This window comes from Pseudophryne corroboree, chromosome 6 (genome assembly GCF_028390025.1).
Source record: "Pseudophryne corroboree isolate aPseCor3 chromosome 6, aPseCor3.hap2, whole genome shotgun sequence".
NCBI lineage: Eukaryota > Metazoa > Chordata > Amphibia > Anura > Myobatrachidae > Pseudophryne > Pseudophryne corroboree.
The window spans coordinates 593,760,941-593,785,883 of NC_086449.1; the positions used below are offsets into that span (position 1 = coordinate 593,760,941).

Below are 24,943 nucleotides of genomic sequence, written 5' to 3' on the forward strand. Positions count from 1 at the left end.
GAGTTTCTGTAACTGACTATCAACCTAGTAGTAACAACAGTATATTATTTATAAAATAAGATACATTGTTTAGGCATTAACTTTTTTCTTGCTGTTTATGCAGTCCCTTGAAAAGTGGTGATAGTGTTTACATTCTTTACAGTACACGCCCCCTACCCCGGCCGGCCTAAGCATCAGCGTCTTAATGCGGCATGTGAGGTCAGCGGAACTGCATCAGCGTGATGTGGTGACGTCAGTGGGACCGGCGCGGCAAGCGTGAGCGGTGAAGGGAGCACTATGGTGTGATATAAACGTATGTGATGTTCTTTTCATTCTTGTTGTCCTGGCGAAGGAGAATAAAAGTTTCTCCGAAACATTGATATGCTATAGAGATGACTCTTGGTGAAGTCTCAGAGTGCCGTTTCTCTGTACCTGCTGTTTATATATATATATATATATATATATATATATATCTATCTTAGATGACCGGCATTCTGTTGGTAGAGAATTACACTCTCCTTACTTCATACCTGTAGTCCGGTATGCCAGAGATGCAGAACTTTGCAGAGACTTAACCAGGATTAAACTGGATTGTAGCTGTAGTCCACGATCTGGGAGCACTCAGGTGATAGCAGGACCCTTTGCAGACCGAACACTGGAATGGATGGTAGCTGTGGATATTTAGGAATAGAAAACAGTGAAGCAGGAATGAACTGGAATTACCTGTGCAGCCAGGAATAGGGTTTGAACAGGTGAGGAGCTGGATCAGGAAATAGGAATAGATTGGAAATACCTGTTCAACCTTAGATGTGGTTCAGGAACAAATCTGCACCATTAGAATAACCAAATAAATGCAGCAGGAGCACAGATTTAGCTTCACTCAGTTATGACTGAGCTAGACATTGTACTGGCAATGACTGAGAGCCAAAGGCTAGAATATATACCCCAGGACCAGCCAGCATTGCCTGAGCAGTGTCAGGTGGTATGGGATGGCTCAGGCTAGCTATTCATTGGCTGGATTGCGTTCAGGTGATTGGGACAGCAGAATTATGGTTCTGTCTCTGGCTTTAGACTGCAGTCTAGAAGGCTGGAAACAATGAATCCTGCATCCCCTGGGAATAATAGAAGATGCATATACTATAGCCAGAGAGCGAGTCAGCAGGTCACAGGAGCAGTAAGTGACCCAGTGGAAGGGGTAACAAACCCAAATTGTGACAGGAGGCACACACTGATCTGAACTTCTTCACCACTGTTTTATTTAATCAGGGTAAACTCAAACCAGTAACTTTCATGGAGTAAACATTCAAAGCCCTGTCGCTTACTAACACGGACCTGGTCCTTAGTCACCAGCCACTATCTGCCTTCGATCATCCAGACAAATAACCTAACAGACCTTATATACCCCAGATCCCTACTTCCCCTCCCACACTGACAAGCAAATCACACTCTCACCTTGCTTTAAAAGGGAGCGCTACACAGGTGTTCTGATTTGATCAATCAGGCTGAATGGCTGCATCGAGAGATACACTAAAATCAACAGCAGGTAAAACTCACGTTACTCTTCAAATGCATGACTTCCTTGGGCTTACTAACTAGTCATCCCTGGTTCCTTTGTAGCACTGCCCATTTTGTCACAGTGTTGTATTTGTATGCATATATATATATATATATATATATATATATATATAAACAACATGCAGGTCCGGCTCTCCCATTAGGCAATCCAATAGCGCTGGGTGCCTCCACAGGTATTGGGATATACATGGCGTTGGGTGCGGCACTCCAAGTGGCGGAAACAAAGTACACTTAAATCCGTATTGAAGACAACGTTTCAATGCATTTTACTCGTGATGAAAATGCACAAGTAAAATGCATTGAAACGTTGTCTTCAATACGGATTTAAGTGTACTTTGTTTCCGCCGCTTGGAGTGCCGCACCCGACGCCGTGTATATATATATTAGGAATGAGCGGGTCTGGTTCCCTGAGAACCCAACCCTACCGAACTTCACGTCCCGAGCCCGGCTCGGGACTTCCCGCCAGACTCGGAAACCAGAATGGGGCAAAACATCATCATTCCGCTGTCGGATTCTTACGGGGTTTGGATTCTATATAAGGAGCCGCACGACACCGCCATTTTCACTCCAGTCCTGGAGAGTGTAGCAAGAGGACGTGTCTCTCTACTCAGTGTATGTCTGTGCGGGAAAGTGGTGTGGCGACCTGATCTGCCTTATGTGTGTCATTCCAGTGCTGTCTTGTGCTGCATCAGTCCACTGGTGCTGGATTGTGCTGCATCGGTCCAGTGTATAAATCTAGTACGTTGCAGTGGTGCTGTGCTATCCTGCATCAGTCCAGTGGTGGTGTCCCTGTGCTGCTGTATCAGTCCAGTGATACTGCCGTATAAGTCCAGTGATACTGTCGTATAAGTCCAGTGATACTGCCGTATAAATACAGTGATACTGCCATATAAATCCAGTCCATTGATACTGCCGTATAAGTCCAGTGATACTGCCTTATAAGTCCAGTGATACTGTCATATAAGTCAAGTAATACTACTGTATAAATCCAGTCCAGTGGTACCGCCATATATGTCCAGTGATACTGCCGTATATGTTCAGTAATACTGCAATATATGTCCAGTGATACTGCCGTATATGTCCAGTGGTACTGCCCTATAAGTCCAGTGATATTGCCACATAAGTCTAGTGATACTGCGTATATGTCCCGTGGTACTGCTGTATAAGTCCAGTTATACTGCCGTATAAGTCCAATGATACTGCCGTATAAGTCCAGTGGTACTGCCGTATAAGTCCAGTGATATTGCTGAATAAGTCCAGTGATACTGCCGTATATTTCCAGTGATACTGCCGTATGTGTCCAGTGATACTGCCGTAAATGTCCAGGTGTACTGCCGCATAAGTCCAGTGATACTACTGTATAAATTAATTCCAGTGGTAGTGCCGTATAAATTCAGAGATACTGCCGTATAAGTTCAGTGATACTGCCATATACGGTCAGTGACACTGCCTTATAAGTCCAGTGATACTGCCGTATAAGTTCAGGGATACTGCCATATATGTCCAGTGGTACTGCCGTATAAGTTCAGGAATACTGCCATATAAATCCAGTCCAGTGGTACAGCCATATAATTCCAGTGATACTGCCGTATATGTCCAGTGATAATGTCGTATATGTCCAGTGGTACTGCCTTATAAATCCAGTGATACTGCCATATAAATCCAGTCCAGTGGTACTGCTGCAAATGTCGGTTTATGTACAGGACTAAAAGCAACACTTTAAAAAGACATTTAATGCACTTTAAATGGAGCTGCTGCGGCCGTTGTAGTTAATCCTTAGCCTACGTACTTTTTACACCATTAGCATACAAGCCCCGTACCGTGTACATACTTTGCGTACAAACACCGCGCTGGCCATACAAAGTACACTCAGTACAAACACACACAAAGATACACTGTGAGCACTTAGCAGCTGCACGTGTGACCAAAATAAACTTATAACCTTAGCAGGGAGAAGAAACACAACACCAGATTGTATTTAAAATACCGGGTTCCGACACACCAACATATAATTACTGAAAGGGGGTTACAATAACAAAGCAATACAATACAATACAATAGAATAATGGCTACAATCAATGGTACATACGTTTTGGTTTCGCCTGCGCTTCCCAGTCTGGTCCTCAGTCATCAAGGTAGATGACCCTCAGAGTCTGTGTACTGGCCGGGCATGCAGCTGGCTCTCTTATACAATATTCCAAAACCTAACACAATGGATACTGTAATCTCTTTGTCCATTGGACACAGGGATGGTTATTTACAGTACAGGAGAGGTCATAGGTTGGCTTGAATAGGTGGGCGATGTCTGTTCCAGGTGCCCTTGCAGGTGGTCTCCTCTGGGTTCCCGCCGCATACCAAATGTACAGTAACAGTTAATATCTATATTCTGCTCCTGCGCATAACTATTTGCAGGAGCGTGCGATCTTCTGCAAACCAACACCGGAATATAGCCCTTAAAATACCCTACAGCTGGATACCAAACACCACCTTATAACCTTGTTCTGTCCCCTCCTATCCTGTAAAGGTGAATCCCTTTGTTTTGATACCATTTAAACTGTTGTAACTTGCTGGTGTGATGCAGAGAGACTATGTGTACATTGTGCACTATTATTGGATTAAATATGTAATGTGTTTTTATGGCTTTTCCATGCGAGACTACAAACACTACCGTAAATACTAATACCACGCGCTAATATGCAGGACCACGGGAGCGACCATACGCAAATTGCGAAAATGTGCACGCACGGCAGAATAAGTACGTGCATGGAGGCCATCTGTGTGTAGTTTGTACTTGATGTGTGTAGTGCAATATTTTTCGACTTTGACAGTACACCCTTTGGCAGTCACCAAATAACTGCCACTACCTAATCAATTAACAGAAAAATATCTATACAATATATATAACAATTTGGATGATCGGGGGAGAGTTGTAGGTGGGAAATATATGACCTAGTGGGATAGTAAAAAGCATGTATGTATGAATCCATGTCTGAGGGGCATGTATCATCGTGCCATATATGTTCTAAATAAGCTTTGAGGTATTGCAAAGTATACATTAAATCCTTCTTATCGCATATTAAGGGTCTGTAAATGGTCCAACAAACACTACCGAGCTCTTTTCGGCTTCTTGTTTCAACAAATGGGGTGCACATTTAGTTAATGATACATGTAGGGGGAACATATGTGAGTGCTAGTATATGTGGGTATCACCTGTCGACTATGTGTGCCATTAACTGGAGGTTGCAGAGATGAAAATAAGACACATATTTAAAAATACATTCACATAAACATTTTGGGTAGGGCTGATGTCTTTTCCAGTTGGATGTATCTGGGCAGAGAGGGAGACAAAGAAAAACGGGTGAAAGAAACAGGCCATGAAATTAATTTGCAATCCTTATCATAACACTGTCTCTATGGATGGATCATAAATTAAATCTGCTGCTGTAACAGCGCCCTCGCTCCTTAGACTCATCAAATTTGTGCCGCGTCAGAATTTGAACACATCTAAATATCAAACCATTAATTATGATGACTCCCAGAATACAAAGGAGAAACTTCCCCACACTCATAATGACATTTTGAGCCCACTCTCCTAAACCTGAGAACCATTTATGTGGGTTCAACCATGAGACCCAGCCGGTCAGTTCATTACCCACAGTCGCTAAGGTAAGGTTGTGCTTCCTCCTTAACTCCCACTTCAACTGCAAGATCTTGTCCATCTTCTGATCGATGATCTCCGTGGGGTCGTCAGTGCTGTTCGTAATATATGTACAGCACTTCACATCATTTTGAGTTTCCAGTGTAACACAGTACCCACCTGTCACGGCTGTGACATAATTTAGGACCATCCTGTGCTGGATCAGTTCCTTCTTGTAGGCTTGTAACTCCCTTCCCGTATACCTGAAGGTGTCATCATACATCTCAGTGATATTATCTATCAAGTTCGCTAGCACATGGATATACCTATAATTTATAGTTCCTCTGGCAGTACGGGTGATGTCTAATGCGAGAAGGAACTGAATCCCGGTGGATTCGTGGATCAGATCAGAGGCTGCGTGCTCTGCCTTATCTATGAGGTGTCTCTTTATGATGTGTTCATAGTGAGTATGAGTATAAGGAGCCTGAGCACTGCGGTGAACGTCTTTCATTTTATCATGGGTTATGGTCATGACCTCTGGTAGTACTCTCCCAATATAACACAATCCCTCTGAGCTCGGGGCAAGCCACTTGTACGCTTTCCTCCCACATATGAAATAGGCATCATCTGGGAGAACATAGGGGACAAATGTAACATCACCATACTGCAAACTTTCCAAGTAAAGAAACCAATCCCTAGTTCTCCCATCTGCTCAGTACAAGTATCGGGCTGGATGATATGGGCACAATACCCTGACGATACTTTTCCAACCCACATGGTCTTGCTTCCACGGGTATACCTATACCGAAAATACCTCCCACTGTTGGCTATTTGGCGTACAAGTTCAGAGTCTATGGGTATCCTATCAGCTCTGTGTGAAAAGGTCATTGTCTGGTTATTCCACATCACTTCCCAATTTCCTGGTTTTCGGTAATTGGAAATATTAAAACACAATAAGGACCTGTCTACATGATACTGGTGGAGCTTCAAACTAGGGGGCCTAGAGATATTGAATTTATTGTCCACCGGTCTCCCACCCCGTAATTCGAGTACCTCATCTATTGCTAAAGGGTATGGTACTAATCCTGACTTACTCTGACCTTGAGGTACTTGTGAGCACACCCAGCATTCTGTCTGGTTTAAGACCTTACCCACTAGTGAGTGGTAATCACTCAACGGATGGCGGTCCATGTCGATATTAAGGTTGGACTGACATCTCTGAATGCACCCATCCTCTACTATATTCTCACAATTTCTACAAATACAATATTCATCAGACAATAACCCTTCACAGTGCCTCCGAGCTCCATGACTACCAGAGCACTTACTGATACCAGCCTTTACTCAAGTGACGTGCTGCTTCTGAGATCCTACAAATTCGTACTCACCATCAGAACCCATTCCAGATCCCTGCTCGACCTCTCAGGGACCCTCACCAAAACAAATTGTCCTGATCAAAAACAGAATTACTAGTAGAACCCAAAACGCAGTCTCTTGTGATAGTTCCATTTCGTTAGGGGAAAGAAGGAAAATAAGAAGGAGAAAAGAAAGGAAAATGCAGGGGGGGGTGGGTGAAAAAAGAAAAATGGTGCAACAACCATCCTAGATCCTGTTGCTCTCCGTGCTCAGGTGCCTTTCAACAGTCCTGCCTCTCAACTTTCCTGGAACAAACACTCTAGTGTCTCTTTGCCTTGCTCTTTGAACACACAGTTCACTTTGAACACACAGTTACCAAACTACTTTGTCACGAGTTCTCTCCGGGTCAGCGACCTTCTTGCAGTGGGACAAGTGGACCCAAGTCTCTCTTTCGGCGACCTTTAGTGCTGTCGTGCTGGTTAACAAGACTTGGTATGGTCCTTTCCACCTGTCTATGAAGCAACCTGAACGTAAGAAATTTTGAATCATCACATAATCCCCAGGCTCAATGTCATGACAATTACTGTTCGGTAGGTCAGGAATCACCAGCTTTAGATTTCTTTGTTGATTTCTCAGCTGCTGGCTCATCCCAACCAAATATTTCACAGTCACTTCATTATTACTTTCAAATCATCCTGGGGGTCTATCATTACATGAGGTTGTCGACCAAAAAGAATTTCAAAGGGTGATAAGTTAAGTGGAGACCTGGGAGTGGTTCTGATGCTGTACAACACTAGTGGCAAAGCTTCTGGCCACAACAATCCAGTTTCAGCCATTAATTTGCTCAGCTTGTTCTTAATAGTGCTGTTCACTCTACCTTTGCACTCGCCTGTGGCCGGTACGGAGTATACAGCTTGCTATTAATTCCCATCAGTTTGGTCATGACCTGAAAGACTTCACCTGTAAAGTGGGTACACCTGTCACTTTCAATCACTCTAGGGTTACCATATCTACACACAAATTCATGCACAATTTTCTTTGCAGTGAACGTAGCAGTATTTGTGGCAGCAGGGAACGCTTCTACCCAGTTGGAAAATACATCAATACAAACTAACACATATTTCAAATTCCTACAGGGTGGTTTCTGTATGAAGTCAATTTGTATTACCTGAAAAGGTCCATCTGTTGGAGGGATATGGGATGGCTCTCTTGGTATTGTCTTACCAAAATTCTTCCTCAAGCAAGTAAAACATGCCTCTCTTACCTGCATGAGAAGAGAATCCTGGTGCACACCAGTAGGCTCTTACCAGCTTGCACATACCCTCTTTGCCTAGATGAGTCAGACCGTGTGCCACCTCAGCTAGACTTGGAAGATATGCTCTGGGGGCTACTGGCTTACCATGTCCACCTGTCCAAATTCCTGAGGACTCCTGGCCATTCCCCTTTGACCTCCAGACCACCATTTCCTGTAGGGAACACACATTTTGCATTTTAATTTTCTATCGGGTGTTATCAGTTGTGTGAAGTAAACCGTATCTGGATGAGAGAAGAGAGGGGGAAAAATAGTAAATACAAAAAGAAAATGTCAGGTTTGGAAATGTCAGGTTTGGCATTCACCAACAGGCTGTCACACCATCATGCATATCGGTGTCTGTACACAGTCTCCCTTCACCAGTATTCTCATTCCCCACCCTTTGTGCATGACCAGGCAAACTGCATAAATACTGGTGTCCTTGTGCTGGTGAGATATACTGGATTTGGGCTGAACTCTGAATGACTGAGTAGGCATGCAATGTTTGAACTGTAATCGGGTCCATGTATTGTACCCTCCTGTCAGTGAACGTAAGAGATGAGGGGAAACGTTGAAGAAAAATCACATAGAGGTTAGTAACAGATAAGTTGTAGAGGCAAAGAGGATTTTATAAAATTTGACAGCTGGATTGGGCACTATGGGGAAGTGATTCTTTACTATACCCTCACAAAAAAAAAATTCTATGTGTGTTATATCTCTACTGGGACTATCCCAGTCATCAATCCAGTGTCCTGTCAATCCTAAATTCATAGGGAACCCGGTACCTGTGAAATATTTTTCTCTACCTGTGATGGACATGCATCTAGAACAGTGAATTGCAATTTTAGTCTTCGTGGGTATCCAACATACTTTGTACTTCCTGGGAGGGAACACGCTATATGTATACCATATCTAACAAAACTCCTGTTAAGTTAATCAGGGGCCATTTCTGCTAGAGAAAGAAGCAAAAGTTTAGAGGCCTCATCTTAACCCCAGCAAGTTTTGTCAAAAGGGTAAAATTGCATTTATTCCGTTCTCCCTATTAACCGAATCTGTGTTTTCTATATGGCTCGTGATTCCTTACTATATGTCCCTTGATCCCGTCTATGTGTTTAATAATATGGCTTTTTTTTCTCTGTCTAGGGGTCTATATTGACTATGTGTTCTACTACTCTTACAATCTTTGGCAAAATGTTCTTTATTTCTACAAATGTAACATATTCTTGTTCGTGATGTACCACCAGGGTCTGGGGTTTTGGCTGATGGGGCTTTGCTGTAAGAGCCTGTATACTTACTGTCATCAGCTTATCCCACTGTGACTCCCTGTGCTTACTGATGTTTCTATCGTGCTCAATAGCGGACTCTCTCAATGCAGCAACCGAGATATCCCTCCAATTAGGTAGAGAGGTTTGCACCCTTGTTGTCAGTGCCTCCTTTAACCCGTCCATTAATACTGAAACAGCTACAGTACCTCCCTATGGTGTGCATTATCTTTAATGTCCTCAATCCCAGTGTATCTAGCTATTTCCTGCAGTGCCCGATGGAAATATTTGGATGCCGTTTCACCTTCCTTTTGTCTTATGGAGAAGATTTTATTCCATTTGACAACAGTAGGGAAATATACTCCTAATTGCAGATTGATTTGCTGTACATTCTCCTGATTGTATTCATCAGTGAGAGGTACCTCTGCGTCTAACTTATAATCTGTTATGAATTTCGTGGTGTCAATATTTGAGGGAAACATACCCGTAGTACTGTTCGCCAATCTTTATTTGGGCGTCAATATTTGAGGGAAACATACCCGTAGTACTGTTCGCCAATCTTTACATGGGCGTTACCTAACTGTTTAATGAACTTCTGGCATCTGACTAGATCTTTTCTGGGATCGGGAAATTCTGGCATAATTGACCTTAACTCTGCTCTGGATTAAGGACAATGCATGGCAATGTTCCTGATGGGAGTTATTCCCTGAGTGTCAGTCTTCCCATTGGGGACTGCAATCACCCTGACAGGATTTAATTCAATTACGTCATTCTGGTTTGACTCTATAATGTGAGGAGCTATTGTTTCTGCATAGTGTATTGTACCGTACTTACCTGTTAACATGACCTCACTTATCCCTCCGCTAGGGGGCCTTGCTACAACTCTTGGTGGTTGGGCCGTGCCCACCTGGGTCTCCTGTATGGTGGCTGCTAGAGAGAGTGCCGATATCGTGCTGGGTTCATCTTCCTGCTCACAGTCCTGTGGAAAATTTAAAATGGGATACAGCTGGCAAGGGTTAGCGTTAGTACATTTATCAATCACTTTCCTGTCCTGTACCAATGTACCATTGCTTGTAGCCACTTTCTCCCCATCAATATATGGTGGTGGTGGTGCGGTCGCCATTGTTTTCCCGCTAGGTTTGGAACCTGCTGTGCAAGCTAATTCCCTTTGCACATCCCTCTCTTGCTGCCATAGATTTAAGCAATCTGTATGTCTAATCCTTTATTTTCTGGATTTTATCAGACATATCCTTATCCTTAAGTTCTGTAATACCTCTGGCTCAAAGCTGCCCACCCTAGGGAATTATACCCTATCGTTGTCAGTCATACGTATCAACTCATTGCAAAAAACTTCCGTGTGTGAACCATATTTTTCACACATGATAAACCTTGCTGACCCTTTTGGTCTTAATTCTCCAGCCTGAACCCTGCACAAACGTCTCTCACTTGAGCAACTGGCTCCCATATTTGTGGGTCTTTTTAATGACTAAAAAAAAATTCCCACAAACACCAAAATACTCAATGCAAGTAGACAGTGAAAGTTCTTAGAGCGCTTTCACCCACTCTCGCCCACTTTGGCCGGTACTGCGATACACTGTTGATAGCGGAAGGCAATGTACCCAACTTAGGGCTACTATTAGACCTTACAGCACCGTAATATATTTCGGTGGAGGTTCTGTTGGAATATTTTCCTGAGAGAGGCAGCGAAAAATTCCTTTTCAGTATCTTTCCACTGGAATTTTTTTGTAGGGTGAAAAACAGAAATTATATAACTATTCTTCACCCTTTCCAGTGGAAGCCCACCAGGAAGATTTCCCAATGTTATCAAAGAAAAACTCCTTTGTCTATACAATCACGTCTGTGTATGCCTTTCCACAGCGCATATGGCACAATGGTATCATGTTGTGCTGTGTAGAACACACAGACGTGTGATTAAATCGCACAGCCTATAGATACTAGTTATCTATATGCCCTACGATTGCTGTAGACCACCTGAACAGCTAGTTCACTTTAAACACCTAGTTCACTTTGAACACCTAGTTCACTTGGGACTGTGAACACATAGTCCACTTTGAACACTTACCGTATTTTTCGGACCATAAGACGCACTTTTCCTCCCCAAAAATGTGGGGGGAAAAGTATGTGCGTCTTATGGAGCGAATAAGACGTTTGCGGGTAGCGGGTAGTGGCGGCGGCCAGCGGGTAGCAGAGGCTGGCGGGTAGCGGCGGGTCCTGGATGCTCCTGCTGTGCCGTCATCAGCAGAGCGTCATGTAACTCCCCCGCTCCCTCATACCTCCTCCCTCCTGTCGGGTAGCGGCGGCCGGCGGGTAGCGGCGGGTCCTGGATGCTGCTGCTGCTTCTGTGCCGTCATAAGCAGAGCGGCCACATCTCAGCAGCAGAGCCGGCGTCAGGTGACTCCCCCACTCGCCCCCACCTCCTCCCTACCTCCTCCCTTCTCAGGAGACGCAGGGAACCACTGGTACTGTCAGTGTGTGTGTATGCTGGCTCTGATGTGTGTGTGTCTGTGTGTTCTGGCTCTGACAGAAGGCTGCACTGTATTGAGTCTGAGAAATCACAGAAATATCTCTTAGAAGTCAGAATATTTTTTTTTCCAGTTTTCCTACTCTAAAAACTAGGTGCGTCTTATGGTCCGGTGCGTCTAATGGTCCGAAAAATACGAACACCTAGTTCTTATCACGTAAGGTAGTGAACCCTACGCCACTGAGCCTCTACTAACCCAGTGTATCACAACGGGATCCCGAATTCCCGGGTTCAGCTCCACTCACTCTGCTTTCACTCACTCAAATATGCTTTGTTTTTCTGTACATAAAATTTTTCACTCGTTCTGACTGGCAGCTTTACCCCCAGAGGCAATACAGTTTAAACAAAAGTCTTATACTAATCTGCTTTTGAAACCGGATAGTTATGTGCTATTGTAGCATGGCTACTGTCCCACCTTTTAACTAAACGAAACTATTGTGTAATTTGTACTTAGCGTCCGCACTCCTACGCACTTTGCATAAACACGCGACCGTGCGTGTCTTTTACGCCGCGTGCGTGGTCCTGTACTTTGTCCGAGACACGTGTACAAAACCGTGCGTCCGCAATAAAACAAATCCCACAACCTCTATAAATGTGAGCAATGCTAATTATAATCACTCACAAGCACAACCGCTTGTTCTGTGTAACCTTTAACGACCGGGCCAGACCTGCGTGTTGTGCTTTATATTTACTTCCTTAAACACTTCTATTTCAAATTTAACTATATAGCAACAAATGTATCCGATTTCACACAGATCTAAACAAATCTAGCAATCTAAATCTTGTGGCAACAATGTGAGAGAGTATGCAAAGTATTGGTGCTCTTTGTGTACGCTTTTGGCTCCAAAAAAAAAAATTCACAGATTTTTAAATAGCATATTTCCTGTTTTACGGGACCAGACAGAGCAGACGCAATCTAACAGCACACAAATAGGGTTTCCAGCACATCTACCGACCAGGAAAAGGTTACATAGGATAACTTCCCACCCTTTGCTGATAGATTAAGTCTGCTATGACCTGTTAGGCTGTGAGCATGTGAAAACCGGATCGAGCCCTCAATTGTAAACGTCGGTTTACGTACAGGAGTAAAATCAACACTTTAAAAAGACATTTAATACACTTTAAATGGAGCCGCTGCGGCCACTGTAGTTAACCCTTAGCCTACGTACTTTTTACACCATTAGCGTACAAAGCCCCGTACCGTGTACGTACTTTGCGTATAAATGCCGCGCTGGCCGTACAAACTACACTCAGTACGTACACACACAAAGATACACTGTGAGCACTTAGCAGCTGCACGTGTGACCAAAATAAACTTATAACCTTAGCAGGGAAAGGAAAGCGACACCAGATTGTATTTAAAATGCCGGGTTCCGACACACCAACATATAATTACTGAAAGGGGGTTACAATAACAATACAATACAATACAATAGAATAATGGCTACAATCAATGGTACATATGTTTTGGTTTCGCCTGCGCTTCCCAGTCTGGTCCTCAGTCATCAAGGTAGATGACCCTCAGAGTCTGTGTACTGGCCGGGCATGCAGCTGGCTCTCTTATACAATATTCCAAAATGTAACACAATGGATACTGTAATCTCTTTGTCCATTGGACACAGGGATGGTTATTTACAGTACAGGAGATGTCATAGGTTGGCTTGAATAGGTGGGCAATGTCTGTTCCAGGTGCCCTTGCAGATGGTCTCCTCTGGGTTCCCGCCGCATACCAAATGTACAGTAAACACAGATAATATCTATATTCTGCTCCTGCGCATAACTATTCGCAGGAGCGTGCGATCTTCTGCAAACCAACAAAGTAATATTGCCCTTAAAATACCCTACAGCTGGATACCAAACAACACCTTATAACCTTGTTCTGTCCCCTCCTATCCTGTAAAGGTGAATCCCTTTATTCTGATACCATTTAAACTGTTGTAACTTGCTGGTGTGATGCAGGGAGACTATGGCCCTCATTCCGAGTTGATCGGTCGCAAGGCGAATTTAGCAGAGTTACACACGCTAAGCCGCCGCCTACTGGGAGTGAATCTTAGCTTCTTAAAATTGCGACCGATGTATTCGCAATATTGCGATTACTAACTACTTAGCAGTTTCAGAGTAGCTTCAGACTTACTCTGCCTGTGCGATCAGTTCAGTGCTTGTCGTTCCTGGTTGACGTCACAAACACACCCAGCGTTCGCCCAGGCACTCCCACCGTTTCTCCGGACACTCCTGCGTTTTTTCCGGAAACGGTAGCGTTTTCAGCCACACGCCCCTGAAACGCCGTGTTTCCGCCCAGTAACACCCATTTCCTGTCAATCACATTACGATCGCCGGAGCGATGAAAAAGCCGTGAGTAAAATTACTTTCTACATAGCAAAGTTACTTGGCGCAGTCGCAGTGCGAACATTGCGCATGCGTACTAAGCGGATTTTCATTGCGATGCGATGAAAAATACCGAACGAACAACTCGGAATGAGGGCCTATGTGTACATTGTGCACTATTTGGATTAAATATGTAATGTGTTTTTATGGCTTTTCCATGCGACTACAAACACTGTAAATACTCATACCATGCTATAATAAGCAGGACCGCGGGAGCGACCATATGCAAATTGCGAAAATGTGCACGCATGGCAGAATAAGTACGCGCACGGAGGCCATCTGTGTGTAGTTTGTACTTGATGTGTGTACTGCAATATTTTTCGACTTTGACACTGCCATATAAATCCAGTCCAGTGATACTGCCGTATAAGTCCAGTGGTATTGATACTAACGTATAAGTCCAGTGGTACTGCTGTATTTGTCCAGTGGTACTGCTGTTTTTGTCCAGTGGTACTGCTCTATATGTACAATGGTACTGCCGCATAAGTCCAGTGATACTGCCGTATAAGTACAGTGATACTGCCGTATAAGTACAGTGATACTGCAGTATAAGTTCAGTGATACTGCCATATAAGTCCAGTGATACTGCTGTATATGTCCAGTGATAATGCGTATATGTCCAGTGATACTGCCGTATATGTCCAGCGATACTGCTGTATAAGTACAGTGAAACTGCCGTATAAGTACAGTGATACTGCCGTATAAATCCAATGATACTGCCATATAAGCCAGTCCAGTGGTGCTGCCATATTAGTTAAGTGGTGCTGTCCTATGATGTATATTATTGATGCCAAATAAAAAGGTTATTAATATTTAATCCAAATAATTTTTACAGGGTTTGCCCTGTGTGGTGTAGAGGTACACTCTCCTGTGCTGCATATTGTTATGTAACTCCAGAAAATTATTGGAGAACAAAAATTTGGAGGATAAAATGGGAAAAGATCAAGAACTACTTCCTCCTACTGCTGCTGCTGCTGCCACTGCTGTTGTTGCTGTTGGGAGTCGATTGTCATCCCAGAGAGGAAGTCGGAAGACCACTTGTACTACTTCAACTAAGCAATTGACTGTCCAACAGTCCTTTGCGAGGAAGATGAAATATGACAGCAGTCATTCTGTTGCAAAGTGGATAATTGAGGCTTTGACAGCTCTGTTGGTGTTAGACATGCATCCGGTATCCACCATTAGTGCAGTGGGATTTACACAATTGATGGAAGTAGTGTGTCCCCGGTACCAAATACCATCTAGATTCCACTTCACTAGGAAAGTGATTCCCGGACTGTACAATGACATTAAGAAAAGTGTCCTCAGTGTCCTGAAAAATGCAGTTGTATCCAGTGCCCACTTAACCATGGACATATGGACAAGTGGAGCAGGGCAAACAAAGGACTACATGACTGTGACAACCCACTGGGTAGATGTATTTCCTCCCGCAGCAACAACAGCAGCGGCACCAGTAGCAGCATCTCACAAAAGCCAGCTCGTTCCTAGGCAGGCTATGCTGTGTATTACCAGTTTCCATAAGAGGCACACCACTGACAACCTCTTAGGGAAACTGAGGGACATCATTGCACAATGGCTTACCCCACTTAGACTCTCCTGGAGATTTGTGATATTGGACAACGCCACCAATTTTGTGCGTGCTTGCATCTGGGCAAATTCCAGCACATCCCATTTTTTGCACATAGAATTAATTTGGTGGTGCAGAATTTTTTTAGAAATTAAAGGGGCGTGTAGGAGATGCTGTTGGTGGCCCGAAAAATTGCGAGCCACTTTCAACATTCAACCACTGTGTGCCACTCTTAGATGGGCCAGGTGTTTGTGCCGCACACTTGTGTCGCTTAGCTTAGTCATACAGCTACCTCATTGCTCCTCTTTTACGTATTTGCATGATGTGCTGTTTGGGGCCTAGTTTTTTAAGTGCCATCCTGTCTGCCACTGCAGTGCCACTCCTAGATAGGCCAGGTGTTTGTGCCGCACACTTGTGTCGCTTAGATTAGTCATACAGCTACCTCATTGCTCCTCTTTTACGTCTTTGCATGATGTGCTGTTTGGGGCCTAGTTTTTTAAGTGCCATCCTGTCTGCCACTGCAGTGCCACTCCTAGATGGGCCAGGTGTTTGTGCCGCACACTTGTGTCACTTAGCTTAGTCATCCAGCGACCTCGTTGCACCTCTTTTACTTCTTTGCATTATATTCTCTATGGGGCCTAGTTTTTAAAAGTGCCATCCTGTCTGACACAGCAGTGCCACTCCTAGATTGGCCAGGTGTTGTGCTGAACACTTGTGTCGCTTAGCAAAGTCATCCAGCTACCTTGGGTGCAACCTTTTGACCTAAAAACAATATTGTGAGGTGTGAGGTGCTCAGAGTAGACTAGAAATGAGTGGAAATGAATGTTATTGAGGTTAATACTACCGCAGGATCAAAATTTCCCCCAAATTCTGTGATTTTAGCTGGTTTTTTTTTAATCATCCAAATACAAAACCAAAACCAAAATCCAAAACCCAAAAGGGTGGTTTTTGGCAAAACCAATTCAATTCCAAAACATGAGCGAAGATCCAGATCCAAAACCAAAACACAAAGCACGCAAAAAGTGCCTGCAGCACATCTCTAATATATATATATATATATACACCGGTAGAGTATCCCATATCCAAATTTTCGAAATGCAGAATATTCCGAATTACAGAATTTTTTTAGCGAGACTGAGATAGTGAAACATTTGTTTTATGATGGCTCAAGCTCTGTTTAATACACAAAGTTATTAAAAATATTATATTAAATGACCTTCAGGCTGTGTGTATAAGGTGTATATGAAACAAATGATTTGAGTGAATGTACACACACTTTGTTTAATGCACAAAGTTATTAAAAATATTGACTAAAATGACCATCAGGCTGTGTGTATAAGGTGTATATGAAGCATAAATGCATACTGTGCTTAGACTTGGGTTCCATCACCATGATATCTCATTATGGTATGCAATTATTCCAAAATACGGAAAAATCCGATATCCAAAATATTTCTGGTCCCAAGCATTTTGGATAAGGGATGCTCGACCTGTATATATATATATATATACCGTATATACTCGAGTATAAGCCGACTTTTTCAGCACTTTTTTTTGTGCTGAAAAAGCCACCTCGGCTTATACTCGAGTCAGTGCAGGCAGAGGCAGAGCAGTGTGAAGGAGGGACATGGAGCGCACAGCGCGCGGCGCTCCTGTGTCCCTCCTGCATCTCCGGCGGCAGCAGCGGCGGTTCTATTACAGGAAATACCCGTTCGTGACCTCTGATCACGAACCGGCACTTCCTATAATAGACCCGCCGCGGCCGCCGAAGATGCAGGAGGGACACAGGAGAGCCGCGCACGCTGTGTGCTTCGTGTCCCTCCAGAAGACAGCGCGGGATCGACGGAGGGGTAAGTAACAGCACTGTGGGGCATACCTGGCACTTGGGGAGGGAACGTATCTGGCAGCACTGTGGGGGCATATCTGGCAGCACTGTGGGGGCATATCTGGCAGCACTGTGGGGGCATAACTGGCAGCACTGTGGGGGCATATCTGGCAGCACTGTGGGGGCATATCTGGCAGCACTGTGGGGGCATATCTGGCAGCACTGTGGTGGCATATCTGGCAGCACTGTGGGGGCATATCTGGCAGCACTGTGGGGGCATATCTGGCAGCACTGTGGGGGCATATCTGGCAGCACTGTGGGGGCATAACTGGCAGCACTGTGGGGGCATATCTGGCAGCACTGTGGGGGCATATCTGGCAGCACTGTGGGGGCATATCTGGCAGCACTGTGGGGGCATATCTGGCAGCACTGTGGGGGCATATCTGGCAGCACTGTGGGGGCATATCTGGCAGCACTGTGGGGGCATATCTGGCAGCACTGTGGGGGCATAACTGGCAGCACTGTGGGGGCATAACTGGCAGCACTGTGGGGGCATAACTGGCAGCACTGTGGGGGCATATCTGGCAGCACTGTGGGGGCATATCTGGCAGCACTGTGGGGGCATATCTGGCAGCACTGTGGGGGCATATCTGGCAGCACTGTGGGGGCATATCTGGCAGCACTGTGGGGGCATATCTGGCAGCACTGTGGGGGCATATCTGGCAGCACTGTGGGGGCATATCTGGCAGCACTGTGGGGGCATATCTGGCAGCACTGTGGGGGCATAACTGGCAGCACTGTGGGGGCATATCTGGCAGCACTGTGGGGGCATATCTGGCAGCACTGTGGGGGCATAACTGGCAGCACTGTGGGGGCATATCTGGCAGCACTGTGGGGGCATATCTGGCACTATGAGGGCATATCTGGCACTGAGGGCTGTGTACGGCTAGAGCTGCATTTCCCACCCTAGGCTTATACTCGAGTCAATAAGTTTTCCCAGGTTTTTGTGGTAGAATTAGGTGCCTCGGCTTATATTCGGGTCGACTTATACTCGAGTATATACGGTATATATATATATATATATATATATATATATAGAGAGAGAGAACGAGATGAGAGGCACTCAGCGGTCTTGTGTAAATGAAGAAGCAGACACCACTAGTGGTAATGCAACATTTCGGATTTTACTCCTTTTTCAAGCGACAAACATACAACGAAATATACACAGTGTTCTTACCTAAATACCCTCTGAAGAATCATCTCCACACGTGCGTCTCCCGTTCCTGGATCTGGGCCGCCCGCACTTCCGATGAAAGTCACTTCCGGCTAGCGTATCCGCAAGCGTTTCAGTGACGTCACGCAACGTCCTTCTACTATCCGGCGGCATGTAACTTAGCAACAAAACACCAAACAATGATGGGGCATGTCGCCGCCTACCTTTTCCGGAAAGTGTTGTCCGCTGCTTGTCAGGGCGTTGACATGGTAACCAGAACACACAGGAAGTAGGATGCACTATAGGTGATGAAAAAACAAACTACATATAAGTGTTATATAAAAAACATATCATTGCAGCACAAACCGGAGTCATAAGAAAAAACCAAGTTAAGAAAATATGTAATCTGACTAATACTTCATGGTTATTCAATAAAATTTTCGTACAGATGACAAATAGAGCTATATGGTATAATAATCTACAGGAAAGAACTGAATGTTAAATGTTCATTAAGACCACTAGGTTTGACAGTGTCCAGTTTAAATATCCACTGTGCTTCAAGACACAACAAGCTTTTCCCTCTATCTCCACCACGGAGATCGTCCGGAACGTGATCGATGATCACATATCTTAATGTAGATAAGTTGTGTTTTTCTTGAGCAAAGTGTCTTGCTACCGGTTGGTCATTATCTTTTCCAGAAATAGCGGCCCTGGTAGCAGATCGGTGTTGGGCAATTCTCTCTCTGAATGTTCTAATTTCATGGAGAATATCAATCTTCAAGACAGCCCTATTAAATTTACGTATGAGATGAGTCAAACATCTATTCACTATCTAGATGTATTAATTTCAGTGCAGAATAACAAATTATCTACTGCTATTTACACGAAACCTACGGACCGTAACACACTTTTGGCCGCCCAGAGTCACCATCCTCCGTCTCTGAAGAGAGGTTTACCCTTTTCACAATTCTTGAGGGTAAAAAGAATCACTAGTGATCCCATAGAATGTGCATTAAAAATGGATCAAATGGAGAAAAAGTTTATAGCTAGAGGTTATTCCTCTAATATACTAGCCAAAGCAAGGGATCGTGTAAATACACTAAGTCGAGAAGAAACACTTAGTAGAAAATTTCCAATCAAAAAAGAAGATAGACTACACTGGGTTCATACATACAATACGGCTGACAAAAGCATCAAACAAACTTCCAAGTCATTATGGCCTATAATTCAACAAGACAAGGAATTGAAAGTGTTGAAACACACAAGCATCATGTCATGTAACAAAAGAGGTCGTAACATTCGGGATTGGTTAGTACGTACTGACATATCTAAAAGAATCGCCCCTAATGTACAAACAAGACCTAATGGTTGTTATAGATGTGTGGGATGTACAACTTGCAGTTTTATGATTGCTTCCAAATATATTACACATCCACACAATGGACGTAAATTTCTAATCCATCACCCTCTCACATGCCTTAGTACCTATGTCATCTATGTCATAAAATGTCCCTGCGGCCTGTATTACATAGGCAAGACTATTAGAACATTCAGAGAGAGAATTGCCCAACACCGATCTGCTATCAGGGCCGCTATTTCTGGAAAAGATAATGACCAACCGGTAGCAAGACACTTTGCTCAAGAAAAACACAACTTATCTACATTAAGATATGTGATCATCGATCACGTTCCAGACGATCTCCGTGGTGGAGATAGAGGGAAACGCTTGTTGTGTCTTGAAGCACAGTGGATATTTAAACTGGACACTGTCAAACCTAGTGGTCTTAATGAACATTTAACATTCAGTTCTTTCCTGTAGATTATTATACCATATAGCTCTATTTGTCATCTGTACGAAAATTTTATTGAATAACCATGAAGTATTAGTCAGATTACATATTTTCTTAACTTGGTTTTTTCTTATGACTCCGGTTTGTGCTGCAATTATATGTTTTTTATATAACACTTATATGTAGTTTGTTTTTTCATCACCTATAGTGCATCCTACTACCTGTGTGTTCTGGTTACCATGTCAACGCCCTGACAAGCAGCGGACAACACTTTCCGGAAAAGGTAGGCGGCAACATGCCCCATCATTGTTTGGTGTTTTGTTGCTAAGTTACATGCCGCCGGATAGTGGAAGGACGTTGCGTGACGTCACTGAAACGCTTGCGGAGACGCTAGCCGGAAGTGATTTTCATCGGAAGTGCGGGCGGCCCAGATCCAGGAACGGGAGACGCACGTGTGGAGATGATTCTTCAGAGGGTATTTAGGTAAGAACACTGTGTATATTTCGTTGTATGTTTGTCGCTTGAAAAAGGAGTAAAATCCGAAACGTTGCATTACCACTAGTGGTGTCTGCTGCTTCGTTTACACAAGACCGCTGAGTGCCTCTCATCTCGTTCTCCATATCCTCTCTGGAGTAGAGCACCCGCGGCAGTTGACTTTGGGAAAGTGGAGTGCCTGTCTTTTGCTTGTATATATAAATATATATAGTATTTTTATGTTCAGTTGTCAATGGTACTTGTTTAATTGTCATATGCTTCATTTATCAGAATAGCATCTTTGATGTTCCTAAAGATAAAAAAAAAATGAGTTTAACTGCCATTCTCTACTTCTGTTGGAAAGACTGTTATTACGCTTGCCAAATATTTTCTCTGCAGTGTCAAAGATCATATCACAATGTAGTGATGAGCACCGGAAATTTTTCGGGTTTTGTGTTTTGGTTTTGGGTTCGGTTCCGCGGCCGTGTTTTGGGTTCGAACGCGTTTTGGCAAAACCTCACCGAATTTTTTTTGTCGGATTCGGGTGTGTTTTGGATTCAGGTGTTTTTTTCAAAAAACCCTAAAAAACAGCTTAAATCATAGAATTTGGGGGTCATTTTGATCCCAAAGTATTATTAACCTCAATAACCATAATTTCCACTCATTTTCAGTCTATTCTGAACACCTCACACCTCACAATATTATTTTTAGTCCTAAAATTTGCACCGAGGTCGCTGGATGGCTAAGCTAAGCGACCCAAGTGGCCGACACAAACACCTGGCCCATCTAGGAGTGGCACTGCAGTGTCACGCAGGATGGCCCTTCCAAAAAACACTCCCCAAACAGCACATGACGCAAAGAAAAAAAGAGGCGCAATGAGGTAGCTGTGTGAGTAAGCTAAGCGACCCTAGTGGCCGACACAAACACCTGGCCCATCTAGGAGTGGCACTGCAGTGTCACGCAGGATGGCCCTTCCAAAAAACACTCCCCAAACAGCACATGACGCAAAGAAAAAAAGAGGCGCAATGAGGTAGCTGTGTGAGTAAGCTAAGCGACCCTAGTGGCCGACACAAACACCTGGCCCATCTAGGAGTGGCACTGCAGTGTCACGCAGGATGGCCCTTCCAAAAAACACTCCCCAAACAGCACATGACGCAAAGAAAAAAAGAGGCGCAATGAGGTAGCTGTGTGAGTAAGCTAAGAGACCCTAGTGGCCGACACAAACACCTGGCCCATCTAGGAGTGGCACTGCAGTGTCACGCAGGATGGCCCTTCCAAAAAACACTCCCCAAACAGCACATGACGCAAAGAAAAAAAGAGGCGCAATGAGGTAGCTGTGTGAGTAAGCTAAGAGACCCTAGTGGCCGACACAAACACCTGGCCCATCTAGGAGTGGCACTGCAGTGTCACGCAGGATGGCCCTTCCAAAAAACACTCCCCAAACAGCACATGACGCAAAGAAAAAAAGAGGCGCAATGAGGTAGCTGTGTGAGTAAGCTAAGCGACCCTAGTGGCCGACACAAACACCTGGCCCATCTAGGAGTGGCACTGCAGTGTCACGCAGGATGGCCCTTCCAAAAAACACTCCCCAAACAGCACATGACGCAAAGAAAAAAAGAGGCGCAATGAGGTAGCTGTGTGAGTAAGCTAAGAGACCCTAGTGGCCGACACAAACACCTGGCCCATCTAGGAGTGGCACTGCAGTGTCACGCAGGATGGCCCTTCCAAAAAACACTCCCCAAACAGCACATGACGCAAAGAAAAAAAGAGGCGCAATGAGGTAGCTGTGTGAGTAAGCTAAGAGACCCTAGTGGCCGACACAAACACCTGGCCCATCTAGGAGTGGCACTGCAGTGTCACGCAGGATGGCCCTTCCAAAAAACACTCCCCAAACAGCACATGACGCAAAGAAAAAAAGAGGCGCAATGAGGTAGCTGTGTGAGTAAGCTAAGAGACCCTAGTGGCCGACACAAACACCTGGCCCATCTAGGAGTGGCACTGCAGTGTCACGCAGGATGGCCCTTCCAAAAAACACTCCCCAAACAGCACATGACGCAAAGAAAAAAAGAGGCGCAATGAGGTAGCTGTGTGAGTAAGCTAAGAGACCCTAGTGGCCGACACAAACACCTGGCCCATCTAGGAGTGGCACTGCAGTGTCACGCAGGATGGCCCTTCCAAAAAACACTCCCCAAACAGCACATGACGCAAAGAAAAAAAGAGGCGCAATGAGGTAGCTGTGTGAGTAAGCTAAGAGACCCTAGTGGCCGACACAAACACCTGGCCCATCTAGGAGTGGCACTGCAGTGTCACGCAGGATGGCCCTTCCAAAAAACACTCCCCAAACAGCACATGACGCAAAGAAAAAAAGAGGCGCAATGAGGTAGCTGTGTGAGTAAGCTAAGAGACCCTAGTGGCCGACACAAACACCTGGCCCATCTAGGAGTGGCACTGCAGTGTCACTCAGGATGGCCCTTCCAAAAAACACTCCCCAAACAGCACATGACGCAAAGAAAAAAAGAGGCGCAATGAGGTAGCTGTGTGAGTAAGCTAAGAGACCCTAGTGGCCGACACAAACACCTGGCCCATCTAGGAGTGGCACTGCAGTGTCACGCAGGATGGCCCTTCCAAAAAACACTCCCCAAACAGCACATGACGCAAAGAAAAAAAGATGCACAATGAGGTAGCTGTGTGAGTAAGCTAAGAGACCCTAGTGGCCGACACAAACACCTGGCCCATCTAGGAGTGGCACTGCAGTGTCACGCAGGATGGCCCTTCCAAAAAACACTCCCCAAACAGCACATGATGCAAAGAAAAAAAGAGGCGCAATGAGGTAGCTGTGTGAGTAAGCTAAGCGACCCTAGTGGCCGACACAAACACCTGGCCCATCTAGGAGTGGCACTGCAGTGTCACGCAGGATGGCCCTTACAAAAAACACTCCCCAAACAGCACATGACGCAAAGAAAAATGAAAGAAAAAAGAGGTGCAAGATGGAATTGTTCTTGGGCCCTCCAACCCACCCTTATGTTGTATAAACGGGACATGCACACTTTAACCAACCCATCATTTCAGTGACAGGGTCTGCCACACGACTGTGACTGAAATGACGGGTTGGTTTGGACCCCCACCAAAAAAGAAGCAATTAATCTCTCCTTGCACAAACTGGCTCTACAGAGGCAAGATGTCCACCTCATCATCGTCCTCCGATATATCACCGTGTACATCCCCCTCCTCACAGATTATCAATTCGTCCCCACTGGAATCCACCATCTCAGCTCCCTGTGTACTTTGTGGAGGCAATTGCTGCTGGTCAATGTCTCCACGGAGGAATTGATTATAATTCATTTTAATGAACATCATCTTCTCCACATTTTCTGGATGTAACCTCGTACGCCGATTGCTGACAAGGTGAGCGGCGGCACTAAACACTCTTTCGGAGTACACACTTGTGGGAGGGCAACTTAGGTAGAATTAAGCCAGTTTGTGCAAGGGCCTCCAAATTGCCTCTTTTTCCAGCCAGTATAAGTACGGACTGTCTGACGTGCCTACTTGGATGCCGTCACTCATATAATCCTCCACCATTCTTTCAATGGGGAGAGAATCATATGCAGTGACAGTAGACGACATGTCCGTAATCGTTGTCAGGTCCTTCAGTCCGGACCAGATGTCAGCATCAGCAGTCGCTCCAGACTGCCCTGCATCACCGCCAGCGGGTGGGCTCGGAATTCTGAGCCTTTTCCTCGCACCCCCAGTTGCGGGAGAATGTGAAGAAGGAGATGTTGACAGGTCGCGTTCCGCTTGACTTGACAATTTTGTCACCAGCAGTTCTTTGAACCCCAGCAGACTTGTGTCTGCCGGAAAGAGAGATCCAAGGTAGGTTTTAAATCTAGGATCGAGCACGGTGGCCAAAATGTAGTGCTCTGATTTCAACAGATTGACCACCCGTGAATCCTTGTTAAGCGAATTAAGGGCTCCATCCACAAGTCCCACATGCCTAGCGGAATCGCTCTGTGTTAGCTCCTCCTTCAAAGTCTCCAGCTTCTTCTGCAA

The 24,943-nt window shown here is 44.8% G+C and overlaps 1 long non-coding RNA gene across 1 annotated transcript in view; it reads left to right on the top strand.

Moving 5' to 3' along the window:
- LOC134935481 (uncharacterized) overlaps positions 1-24,943 on the top strand; it is a 256,413-nt gene that overhangs the window by 74,977 nt on the left and 156,493 nt on the right. The window lies entirely within an intron of this gene.